Raw genomic sequence first — 13,980 nt, 5'->3', positions numbered from 1 at the left:
GTGCCCTCTGGTTGGTATTATGATGCTGGTAAGATAGAGGGACAGGGGTGTGGGGGAAGTGTTCTCTGGTTTGTTTGGGTTGGTATTATGATGCTGGTAAGATAGAGGGACAGGGGTGTGGGGGAAGTGTTCTCTGGTTTGTTTGGGTTGGTATTATGATGCTGGTAAGATAGAGGGACAGGGGTGTGGGGGAAGTGTTCTCTGGTTTGTTTGGGTTGGTATTATGATGCTGGTAAGATCGATGGGGAGGGGTGTGGGGGAATAGTGCCCTCTGGTTTGTTCTGGATGGCAGCACGATGCTGGTAATCTGTGTACTGTACCACAGCTGAGTCCACAGAGGACATGATCTCAAAAAAACAAAATAACACAAAGCCCTGATGACTAAAGCCCAGAGGATGACCCGAGTGACTGTTGCACACATTCTGTTGTTTAGACAGTGGGTACTCTGTCACACACACACACACACACACACATAAACAAACATAAACAAACACACCGCTGGCAGAGTGCCCCACTTTACCCTGGCACACTGTTTCCCCTGGCAGCACTGTGACACATGCCAGCGCTCTAATGGATTAGTCCAGTAGCAGTCTAAACAAGTGTGTGTGTGTGTGTGTGACAAAGCTGACTAAGACAGTGCGCCAAGTAAAGAGGGACATTATGCCAGACGACACAACCACTGTCTGTCCCGGTGTCTGTGTGTGTGCGCGTGTGTCCCCCTGTGTGTGTGTGTGTCCCTGTGTGTGTGTGTGTCCCTGTGTGTGTGTGTGTCCCTGTGTGTGTGTGTGTCCGTTTCAGACCTCTCATTTCGATCCATTTTCGTTTCTTTCAGTACAGTTTGAATAGTTTCAGAGTGTTTGGAAGCAGACACAATCAATCCCAAACTTGTCAATTGCTTTGCGGATGGAGGAGCGGAGTGCTGCTCTGTGATCGATTAAGAGGGTCTTGGCTTTGTTCTCAACACACTCACGCCATCGATAATCAGCAAAGGATGAGAGGAGGATGAAAGAGGCGGTGAAAGACAGACAGCCTTTGACTGAAGAAGAAAAAAAACACTCTTATCTCCGTAGCCTTAATGTTGTTTTCCCCGAAAAACATCTGACTTGTAAAATGAAATCTATTTAAGTATGGTAGCGTGAGAGACAGGCTTTTAACTCCTGAGGTGAGCTTGGGAAGCCTAGATGTTTCCGCGAGGTTAAATAAAGTACAATTGTCCCCTGGAGTGAAGCGCCAGGTCAGGTGCTGGTCAGGTCAGAGAGGAGTGTCAGTGGACATGCATTTCAACGGAACAGCTGGGCTGTCAATAACACGTCAATGCCCACAGCGCCGACACACACCCACCCGCCGGGAGACATGCCCTCATAATAAGTCCGGCTTCATTTCCTATGTATATTTAGCATCGGCGGCCTGGAATACACCGCTACCCTGAAGGTAGCGTTCAGATTTGGCCTGGACTCTAGTTGCGGGCTAACTCGATGTAGCGCGGACGCTATACAGTCATCCGCGTGTTGAAAGACTCCTCGGGAGAACCACGTAAACATGCCATCGACACGCTTTCCATTAACACGCAGTAGAGGGCTTCATTGTGGGCAAGGTTTCTGCTAGGACATGAAGATCAGGATCCACAGACGCACGCAAGCGGAGTACAAAGAAACCACACGTCACACACACTATTCATTAGACCATCTCAGCAGGAAAGAGCTTAGAGTGGGACACGGGGGGGGCTATTAAAAAAGCAGAAAATTATACATTTCCGTTCTCCAACAGTATTCAGTCGGGAGTATCAGTGGCCAAAAAGGGAGACGGTCTGCCCTCAGAAAGAGAGGGGCGAGTGCAGGGATATCTCTGTGAGAGAGATAGAGAGAGAGAGCGACAGACAGGCAGGCAGGCAGGGGGCATATAGCTAAAGAGCTTCCTGTCCTCTCCGCCTCTCGTTCCCCTTGTCTGTTCCCATCAGGAGGATCTAAAACCAGATCCGTCTGGCCTGAGTCGTTCTCCTTTGATGTTTGAATGCATCCTCAGTACCACCACCACGGACACTACTGCTTCTCTCCTTTTAGGAAGGGAGGGGGCACTCTCAAATCTGGTGTGTGTGTGTGTGTGTGTGGGGGGGGGGGGGGGGTATTTTAATTCAGAACAGACAAAAGTTCCATTTTGTATTGTACCATAGCACCATACGATCCCTCCTGACAACTCTCCCTAAGCACAGGCGTGAACCCCTCCACCACACCCTGAAAAAAACAAAACACTGTGGGCTCTTTACACCAACATAGCCCAGGGCTGATCTAGGGACTGTGACACGCCGCATATCAAAGAACGACACACGAACACAATGTTTAACCATTCCCACATCTGCCAGGACTCCAACAACAGCCTCACACTTTCACTGGGACGGCTTGAAGGGAGAACAAGAGGGCCTTGTCCGTGTGACATGAGGACGCCGTTTCCATCGTAGCTGAGTGTCACTTCTGAGGAGGAGGACTTGGATTAGAAAGGTCATACGTTTCTCATTAAGGATGTCTCCCCCCAAACAGCTGGTCTATATTGTGTCACTAGTACCTTTTAACTCTCCGTCTCTAGGGGAAGTCACAGAGACCGCATCGGCTAGAAACCACCGTGCTGGAACTTCCACACCAGAGGAGCACTGGATTATACTAAATGCGGGCGGCCATGACACCTCTTCATTTATCACCGAACTGTGAAGGCAAATCATCCGAAACATTGTCTTTACCCCACCCAAGGTTGCAATGTGAATGTGTGCGTGGGTCTGTCCATGTGTGTATATCTATGTGTGTGTGTGCGTGTGTATATCTGTCCGTGTGTGTCTGCCCATGTGTGTGCGTGTATTTCTGTCCGTGTGTTTGTGTGTGTGTGTATATCTATCCATGTGTGTGTATCAGTCAATGTGTGTGTGTCCGTGTGTGCGTGCGCGTGTGTGTGTGTGTGTGTGTACCTGTCCAGAGATGAGGCTATAGGTGCTCATATCCACGAGCGCTTGGCTGATGAATGATTTGTATTATTCATGTGAACTGTAGGAGTTGATTTGGTCCTGCCGGGTGAAAAATGCTTTCCTCTCTAGCCTGGGGCGAGGCTACCACAGCTAACTGTAAAGACTGACTATATGGAAAGAGAAGGCTGGTTCTGCAACACTGGCCCAAGAGAACATGGGTATAACACACACACACACACACACCGTGACAAACACACAGAGAAACCGGAACACACAAACACAAAAAATAGCAAACGCACAATATCTCACCGACCCAAAAGGTACGGAAACTAAAAAACAAATTGCATTACCCACACGTCACATAACACAAGCATACACTCTGAAATCCACAGAGAAGTGCCCAGACAGACACACGGTCAATATTGCATTTCAGTAGTAACCCATTAGGTTTGTTCTCTGGCTGTGTGAGATAGAACATTCTGCCAAAAGATAAACCTGGATATTCTTTCATTTTCACTCAGGTCATGGAGATATACAGCCTGTCCAGTCTTAATATAATCTATGCCCAGAATCATCATTAACGTATTTGGAGAGAAACATGGACACACTCATAGATACACGCAATCACACAGAACTAAACATGGGACAGAGTATTCTGAGAGCAGCAATTAATTGCTATGAAAAATGACAAATGGCAAATGAATACCAAGGTTTTTATTCAGAACGCTGGTGTTCGGATCTGGTGCAACACAGAGGATAACCAAATCAGTTGTTTTGCTCAAATAAGAAGGCCAAAAAGAGGAGCACCATGACATATGATCCCATCCAGACAAGTCAATCAATTGTGGTACCCAATCTCCGTATTAAAAGGGCAAGATGTTTCTTGCCAGTGCTTGGACCCCTGTTAAAGCTGGTTTTCAAAAGGCGACCATGCTTGCTGACCACATATTCTATTAGGCTGCAATACCATGGCAATTCTATGGCTATAACTCCGAGAGCTTGTTCACATGAATGCAGGCACCTCTCATCACGCACACACACACAGACACGCACACACACACAGACACGCACACAGACACTGAGACCCACACACACACACAGAGAGACCCACACACACACAGAGAGACCCACACACACACAGAGAGACCCACACACACACACACACAGAGACACACACACACACACAGAGACACACACACACACAGACACACACAGACACACACAGACACACACAGACACACACAGACATACAGACAGACAGACAGACAGACACACACAGACATACAGACAGACAGACAGACAGACACACACAGACAGACACACACAGACAGACACAGACAGACAGACAGACAGACAGACAGACAGACACACACAGAGACACACAGAGACACACACACAGAGACACACACACACACAGAGACACACACACACACAGAGACACACACACACACAGACACACACACACACACACAGACACACACACAGACACACACACACACACACACACACACACACACAGACACACACACACACACACACAGAGACACACACACAGAGACACACACACAGAGACACACACACAGAGACACACACACAGAGACACACACACAGAGACACACACACAGAGACACACACACACACACACAGAGACACACACACAGAGAGACACACACACACACACACACACACAGAGACACACAGAGACACACACACACACACAGAGACACACACACACACACAGACAGACACACACACAGACAGACACACACACAGAGACACACTTCACAAAGTAGAGATCATAGGGGCAGAAAATTGTCTTTCCTGACTGATAATGATTTCCTGTCTGAAAAATAGATGAAGCGATATGCAAGAAAAGGTAAGCTGAAAAAGTGAAGGATAAGGGAGGAGAGAAAGAATGTAATTTTTCTAGCAGGCGGTGTGACTCAGTGATGACTACAAAGGTATATGTAATGAGGAAACACTTCACTAACCTAGCTGGAAATGGCTTTGGCTGTGTGTGTGTGTGCGCAAGCCTAATATTCATTAGTCCTTTCTAAGGATTTGTATAGAACAATTAAAATCAGTATAAAAATTATATCCATCATTATTTGGACAATGACATATTTTGTTTGTTGTCTCTTTAACTCCAGAACATTGGATATTAAATGAAAGACTGACGTTGAGAAGTTAAGATGATCAGCTTTAATTTGATGGTATTCACATCCATAAACTGTGTTTATTATAAAGCCCTTGTATAATATATGACCTACATACATCACCAGTCTCTGGCAAACCTTAATATGTGCCAAATAAAATGCAGACCATTTTAGGACAGCTTTTTGGAATAAGTCAAGGTTAAGTAAATCATTGAAGAATGTTAGTTTTGCTAAACTGCAGACTAAAAAGGTGTTTGAGCAGGCTATCGCTTGACTTAAGGCTACAGTTGGGGTTACGTTTCGTAGACCCTGCAAACTCCTGCCAGGGATCCAGACGAACAATGCATTTTAGTAGTCCAGCACTAATGCGATAAAGACACCATGAATAGGTCATAGCAGTCCCTAAGTAGAGGCATTTCAGTGCGGTGTGCCAGACTAGAACCTGACCCGAACATGTAAAATAGGAAGGCTCTGATGGAGATGGTGCTGGAACTGTAAGGCCAACACTTGTTTCGCCATCACCTCAAAGAGAAAGTGAAGGTTGCCTGTAATCGGCTGTAGTGAATTCAGGGTGGGCTTCTACAGCAGCGGGCTGAAGATCGGGAGGGTGTGGTTAATAGTCTGGGGTATCAGAGGGTCGGGCACAGTGGGGCATGAAGTGGCTGTTGGAATAGGATCCAGGAGGTAGCTTTCTGTTGTAGACAGTGACAAAAGAGTAGTAGATTTGGAGTCAATGAAGCTGTTACACTGCTCTTGTTTTCTCAATGGGGGTCTGGGAGTTGGGTTCGAAAGATGATTCATGGCGAAAAACAGGTGCTTTGAGTTTCCAAGGAGTTTGATCGATGAGGTTAGATTAGAACATCCCCCACTCAACTCTTATCTCCTTGGAGTACTCCTAGAAGGCGTCTGTAGGACGGTGACGTCAGAGTTTCCAAAACTCCACCACAGGATGTCCTCAGTGAATGTCATGTTTCTCAGCTCTGGAGTGACTTACGGAGCAGACCAAGGAATGACCAGTGTTTTCACAGTTCAGACTGAGGGATAATTTCTATATCGCTTGCTGTAAAATGGCTGGGCTGGTGCTAAAGTCTTCCTCCATTTCACTGCAACCATGTGGGCAGGCCTCATGAACGACTAAGTTGACCCCCAGGCTTTGGTCACGTTTCTGGCTGTGGTCACGTTTCTGACTGTGATCATGCGATGTCAAGCTCATTCACTGAGTGGCTGTGAAGTCGGTATTACTGAGACTGGGCTTTACGTAGCTCCTTGCTGATAGGCAACACAGGATGGATAGATGATGCATCATGTCTCAGGGCAAAGGTGTCTACTCCAGGTTATTACATTTCCCTTGTGTGCAGAGGTCTCGGGGTGTTTCCAACCGCCGGAGGAGCAGCATGAAGACACCGGCGGTTTTCTAAATCACGCAAATTTGATGGGCATGTTGAACTGCTCTCATTGGGAGTCTATGCAATACATCTCAGTTTGAACTCTCTCTGTAAGATCCAACATTGAACAAGAGTTTTATTGAGCCCCCTCGTACAAGGTTTTTTTAATCCTGACAAAGCTTCAGAGAAATTCTGTGTAGTAAACGAGATTTTCTGGTGCTCCTGAATTTTTGGTCAAGCCTTCAGTAAATGGGAAAATGAGGCTAGTGCAGGGTGCGTAAAAGGCTAGGAAGCAGATAACAAATAGAAAGGTAAACATCCATTCAGATTAACAACAGATTACCACCAGATTACCATACACATGACTGACATTGTATTTTCCAACAGGCTGACTATTGTCTCTTCCAGCAAGAGAATAAGAGGACATTAGCCTTCGGTTTTCTCTTTCCGTCGCTCTCTCTCAGGAAGCGAAGGCTTCAGCTAATGGAGATCATAGTAAAAATTGAATTTGTCTCCTTGTCCCCCTCTTGCCTTTTTTTCTCCTGTGCTCTACTGTATCCATGGAATCAGGTAATGTAGATCCTAATAAAATACCAAATATAAACAAATTCTGTCTCTGCCTCACTTTGTTCCGTAACCCTCTCTTCTCTGCCTCACTTTGTTCCGTAACCCTCTCTTCTCTGCCTCACTTTGTTCCGTAACCCTCTGTTCTCTGCCTCACTTTGTTCCGGTCCCTCTGTTCTCTGCCTCACTTTGTTCCGTTCCCTCTGTTCTCTGCCTCACTTTGTTCCATTCCCTCTGTCTCCCGGCCCCTCTGTTCTGTGCCTCACTTTGTTCCGTTCCCTCTGTCTCCCGGCCCCTCTGTCTCCCGGCCCCTCTGTTCTGTGCCTCACTTTGTTCCGTTCCCTCTGTCTCCCGGCCCCTCTGTCTCCCGGCCCCTCTGTCTCCCGGCCCCTCTGTCTCCCGGCCCCTCTGTCTCCCGGCCCCTCTCACACAATTGTCTCTTCTTATCGTGCTCCTTAACTAAACAAGCCATTTTATTTGTCAGCCTGTAAGACTCAGCTTACTACAATTTTTTATGAGGAAGGGGTCAAGTTGTGGTCAACCTTGCATCCACTCCATGACTGGGGAGTGCACTTAGAAGCATCCGCCTAATCAGTTTAGTCTCCTTTCTATCTGACCTAGCAGCCAGGGGTTAACCATTATTTACTGGTGTATTACACAGAGTATTCAAACGCACAACAGCACACACATGGCAGTCCTTTATTCTATTATTTACTGGCATATTAGATATGGAATCCACTTATTTCTCCTAAATAATGTTAGCTCATTACCTGAGAGCTTTGAACCCATTCCCCTGCCTGTCGTAACCCTACACGTAACACTAACCAATGACTCTGACCAAGACGGAACGACAGCTATGGACGTTAAAGGATAACTTAGAGATTTACTGGGATCTTGTGCATAGATGTTTGCAGACCCAGTGACAACAAAAAAGCCCAATTACCGATGATGTATTCCAGATAGTCCAACTGTCATGTCTAATCTAAAGCAGCTCCTTTGGGCCCTTTGGGTTGTGTCTAAAGTCTTCCCCCACCCCAGGCTCCAGTTTGATCAGACCCCAGTCTAAGCCCCTTCTGGTTCCTGGCTGTAAAGCTATCACAGATACACCTATCATTACTGCACCAGAAACTATGCCTGGTCCAAACCGTTTAGCGTCGGCCTGGGAAGTTCTCGGGACTCAGGCTCGGTGTATGACTGAGTCACATGGTAGCTGTGGGCTCAAAGTGGCGCCGTTAGCAGGAACATCCACTGTGGCATTCCCCTACTGACGGACACAGTAGCACCGTCTCCTGATGTAGTCAGGACAACCACACGGAGGAAACAAGGTCCGTAAACAGGCCGGAGGATGACCCCCCCCCCCACCCCCATGAGACATCTGAGACCATGGCCGGCGCCAAGACCACTATTACTACAGTAACATTCACCACGGGACTGCAGATTGACGCGGGAGAGTTAGGATCAAAGGGGACTGCAGTCATGCGGAGTAGCGACTAGGTAACTGCATTCATTATCAGGCTGTATAACGATGACGCATGACAACGGATGCAAAGCCTTTGAAAGTGACTTCTGACCCCAGCAGTATTCGACCCCCGTGCTCTGTGAATCAAGAGTTACCTGGTCGTATCGAGAAGAGAAAACCTTGGCCTTTTAAGCCGAGGACACCCACCGGAAGTTCTCATGGTGTTTCGTAGACGAACATGGGACATCACACGAGGAGGATGTCAAATGAGAAAATCAAGTGGATACCACTAGACTGGACATGTTTTCAATGTCATTGTCTGAATTCAAGGAAAGGTGGGTTGGGGCTGGGGGGAGGAGGGAGGGGGGTTGTATGAGGTGAGGTGCACTGCCCTGACATTTCAGTCAAACTGAATCAAAGGAGGGGGGACAGAGATGACCCAGCCAGTGATATGGGGCTGACCTGGAGAGACACACGGAGAGGGGGAGCAGATTGACTGTGACACTGAAGGGAGGGGGGGTGGGGTTTCGAAGGGACACGCTTAATCAAGAAAATTCATTAACTAAAAGGGAGAGGCCAGGAGTGCACACACGCAGAACAGGGGGGCAAGCTCTGAGTCAGCCTCTGACTTCATTTAAAGTGGCAGGTTCAGAGAGAGAGGGGGAGTGTGAGTGCCAATCCCCACGAGAAACCCTACTATCCCCACGAGAAACCCTACTATCCCCACGAGACACCCAACTATCCCCACGAGACACCCAACTATCCCCACGAGACACCCAACTATCCCCACGAGACACCCAACTATCCCCACGAGACACCCAACTATCCCCACGAGACACCCAACTATCCCCACGAGACACCCAACTATCCCCACGAGACACCCAACTATCCCCACGAGACACCCAACTATCCCCACGAGACACCCAATTATCCCCACGAGAAACACTACTATCCCCACGAGAAACCCTACTATCCCCACGAGACACCCAATTATCCCCACGAGAAACACTACTATCCCCACGAGAAACCCTACATGAGAAACCCTACATGAGAAACCCTACATGAGAAACCCTACATGAGAAACCCTACATGAGAAACCCTACATGAGAAACCCTACAATCCCCATGAGAAACCCTACAATCCCCATGAGAAACCCTACAATCCCCATGAGAAACCCTACAATCCCCATGAGAAACCCTACAATCCCCATGAGAAACCCTACAATCCCCATGAGAAACCCTACAATCCCCATGAGAAACCCTACAATCCCCATGAGAAACCCTACAATCCCCATGAGAAACCCTACAATCCCCATGAGAAACCCTACAATCCCCATGAGACACCCTACAATCCCCATGAGACACCCTACAATCCCCATGAGACACCCTACAATCCCCATGAGACACCCTACAATCCCCATGAGACACCCTACAATCCCCATGAGAAACCCTACAATCCCCATGAGACACCCTACAATCCCCATGAGACACCCTACAATCCCCATGAGAAACCCTACAATCCCCATGAGAAACCCTACAATCCCCATGAGAAACCCTACAATCCCCATGAGAAACCCCACATGGGAAAAGCAGGGTCTGAAAAAAACTTGAGGTTTTTAATGTATTTCTAAAGACACACAAAATCAATGATTTCAGTGTCTGTGAGATGCAACCAAGCGGTGAAAGGTGGCAATGTAAACAGATTGGGGGAATTAACCGACCAAATTAACCGGACACATTCACAAACCGGGCTAAGAATGTGGTGTTTAAAAAACTCCACAACACCCCCCCCCCCCCCAACCCCCCCTCACAAAAAAGCAAAAAGAAATAATTCTCCAGTAGAGGAGAGAGAGAAACAGTAAGAGAGTAAGCTAGCGAGTGAGAGAAGATGAGAGATGATGTTTGACAGAGAAAGGCTGTGAAGCGTGGCCTTTTTCATGCTTATGGATTTGGGCTAATCCGCTGGCGTAGAGAAAAAGTCTTAAAGGTAATTACACGCTCTGATCTCATCCAGAGATCCCTAAAACAAGCTGCTCTTACATATACTAAACGCCGGTTGCGCTTGTTAGGGCCTTTAACTATTACACATGGTCTGTATGTTCTCAGAGTAGCGTACAGTGGAAATACCACTGAAATGTTGCTACTGTTGAGAGGGCAACCGAGGTGACGAGCCATGGAGAGACAAACATACAGTGCTACAACCCACAGAATATGGGAATAAGGGAATTAATAAACACACATGATAGCAGTAAATGTGTCGGCCCCGCCCACAAAAGACGCAACCCCACACCCTTAGGCCAATCAGGATATGGCATGTGACAAACACATTTCAGCCGATTACTTCAGCTGCCACCTCTGGCCTACCAGTGTCATTTCTGAACACCGTGGAGGGACGCACCTGTCCCCGAAGACTTCAAAAGCAGGGTGGCGCTGTCTGAGATGCATTTTACATGCATTTACTGACGGAGATCGATCCAGAGTCAGCACTCCATTTCATTGTGGGGAAATACACACAGTAGTTACCTCAGCCTGTCAAAGGGCAACACAGTACCCTACACCCCGCAGAGAAGACAGGCCAAGCTCTTCCCTGAGGCTCTAGTCGCAAAGCAGCGTCACCTCTCCATGACCCTTATAACGCAATGTGTGTGCGTGTGTTTTTATGTGTGGCGTGTGTGATAACCTTGTCTCTTGCATACACACTATCTCACCTGTCCCCCATCGTAAAGCTTGACCTCCGTCCTTGACCTCTGACTAAAGTGGTTCACGGTGTGTATCTAGGCATGCCTCGCCGTTTAAACCTTCCCACAAACACCAACACAAATATACAGTTTCCACCCACCCAGATGCGCAAACATGGGTGGTCCCACCTAATTACAAATGGCCTCCATTTCAGAATGACCTAATGACCTTGCAACCAGGATTCCATCCAAAATCAATAACTGACAAGGCAACAGTAAAGATGTTTTACCCCATTTTGTAAATATGGGATCTCTATGACAGGACACACCACTCAGCCAAGATAAAATAAATTGAGCCTTAGGCGTCTGATATATGGGCCAGTAAGGGTCATTTCCCTGAACGTGTGGGTCAAACAGATCAACATATATGAACGCTTGTTATTGTGTCAACGTGTGGTTAGTATCAATAGTCTTGAGTGTTTCCAGCCTGTAAAACATGCTGGATAATAGAAATATCTTTAATGATTAAAATGAAAATGAGAAATGAATGGTAGAGTTTGAAGCGTTTAAAACGTTTTAAATGGCTGAAACTTCATCAAGGCAGAACTCCTGCGTTTCTTATAGGGACTTATAGTACGATTCAAACGTTTGGACCCACCTACGGTACCACGGTGCATTACTGAAGGACACCAATACCAAGAGACTTGCTTAGGAGGAGAAACGCAAGAAATGGACACTAGACTGGGGGAAACCTGTCCTCTGGTCTGATGAGGCTAAATCTGAAATGGTGTGGTGCCATCCACCGTATCTTTTTGAGAAGCAGAATGGGTGAACAGATTATCTCCGCATGTGTGGTTCCCAACACGAAGCAAGGAGGTGGTGGTGTGATGGTGCTTTGCCGGTGACACTGGCTTTGATTTACGAGGCACACTCAATCAGCATGACTACCATAGCATTCTGCAGCGACATGCCAGCCCATCTGGTTTGCGCTTAGTGGGACGCTCATTTGTTTTCCAAAGGGACAATGACCCAAAACACACCTCCAGGCTGTGTAAGGGCTATCTGACCAAGCAGGAGAGTGATGGTGCGGCATCAGATGACATGCACGCACAACCACGCACCCTCAACCGATGAGGTTTGGGACGAGTCGGACCACAGAATGAAGGAAAAGCAGGCAACAAGTTCCCAGCATACTCTATGTGGGAACACCATTATGCCTGTTGGAAAAGGATTGTGATTTGCTTAACACTACTTGGTTTGGTTTAGATGATCCCCTACGTGTTATTTCTGAGACATCACAGGACATGTGGGCGTAATAAGGCCGATCCATAGTCACCTTCCGGATTTCTTCACCACAGGCTTCTATCTACTAACAACACATTTCAATTAGATACGTTAAATGCTCATGGGCAGTCAGGTTAAAAGGATAAATCGCAGCCTAGGGAGGTCTAGCGGTCTAAGACCTCCAGCGTGGGTTCGAATCCTGCCGATTGGCTATTTCAGCACTTTCTCCCCACACTTTTTCCAACTGTCTGTCCTCTATCCAATAGAGCATACAAATATACCTTACCAATAAACAAATAAAAGGGCCAGATCTAAAATACCCTCTTAAACGGGTGCTGCGCCCACAAAACATGCTACTTAGTGGTCTTTTCTTCCCTCTAAATATCTATAATCATGGATACAAGTTCAGACTCCTCATTGGCTGAAGATGTCATCATTGCGTGCCTACCGGCTGTTCTGTTCCGCTGATTGAGTCATGCTTTAGCAGTGCCACTATGTCGGCTTCTCTCTCCTTATCTAATGTCGTCTACAGTGGAAGCTAACGCTTTTAGCCAGTGGGGACTTATTAACAAGACGCACAGTTCCGTTTCCTCTTCCTTCAGACTGAACCATTAGAACCGTGTCGCCGTGACGACTGGAGTCACTCAGCGAGAAGGAGCCCTGGATAAACTAAGTGGACAAGACGTTTCCATTCAGAACAGCTATGGGAGTGATGGGTGAAGAGAAAGTTCGAAGTAGACCATCTAGATGCGGTGGAGTTACAGCCCCCAGGCCCTCAAGCAAGGCACTTAAGCAAATGACTCCCAAAGAAACAGCTTTACAATTGGGTTACAGGACATTTACAATGACTCATGGACCGGAAAGACCAACGGCGCACGGCTATGACATCAGAGAGGCACACAGCGTTAATGAAAAGCGGCCACCATTACAGAAATCAGTCACAGTCCACCGGTATCTGCCGAAATCCTAGGTTGGCATAACGCTGACCTGCAGCTCTTTAACTCGTACATCAATCCCTCCCTCCGCTGACCGCTTGAGACTTCTCAACCCATCATTCCTGACTCTCTCCATTATCAGGCAGCCTCTCTATCAATCTCTTCAACCACACACCATAATACCCAACCAGTCCCTTTATCCATCCTGACCAGTCCCCCTCTACCAGCCCCTTCATCCATCCTGACCAGACCACTTCTACCAGTCCCTTCATCCATCCTGACCAGTCCCCCTCTATCAGCCCCTTCATCCATCATGAGTAGACCACTTCTACCAGTCCATTCATCCATCCTGACCAGTCTCCCTTGACCAGTCCATTCATCCATCCTGACCAGTCCATTCATCCATCCTGACCAGTCCCTATCTACCGGTCCCTTCATGCACCACTGATTCTCAGCCCTCCCTCCCCAATGTGGACCTGCCCATAAATCTCATGGCTGAGTCATCAGAGTGGAGAGGTCATAAGGGGTCATGACCAAAGGTCATAGCCCCTGCTGTTTTAAAGGCTCTTT

The 13,980-nt window shown here is 47.4% G+C and overlaps 1 protein-coding gene across 1 annotated transcript in view; it reads right to left on the bottom strand.

Annotated features, from left to right (window-relative positions):
- Positions 1-13,980, bottom strand: part of fbxl17 (F-box and leucine-rich repeat protein 17) — a 251,759-nt gene that overhangs the window by 26,710 nt on the left and 211,069 nt on the right. The window lies entirely within an intron of this gene.

The sequence above is a fragment of the Esox lucius genome, chromosome 13 (assembly GCF_011004845.1).
Source record: "Esox lucius isolate fEsoLuc1 chromosome 13, fEsoLuc1.pri, whole genome shotgun sequence".
In the NCBI taxonomy this organism is placed as follows: domain Eukaryota; kingdom Metazoa; phylum Chordata; class Actinopteri; order Esociformes; family Esocidae; genus Esox; species Esox lucius.
This window is presented reverse-complemented; position numbering and strand designations above follow the sequence as displayed.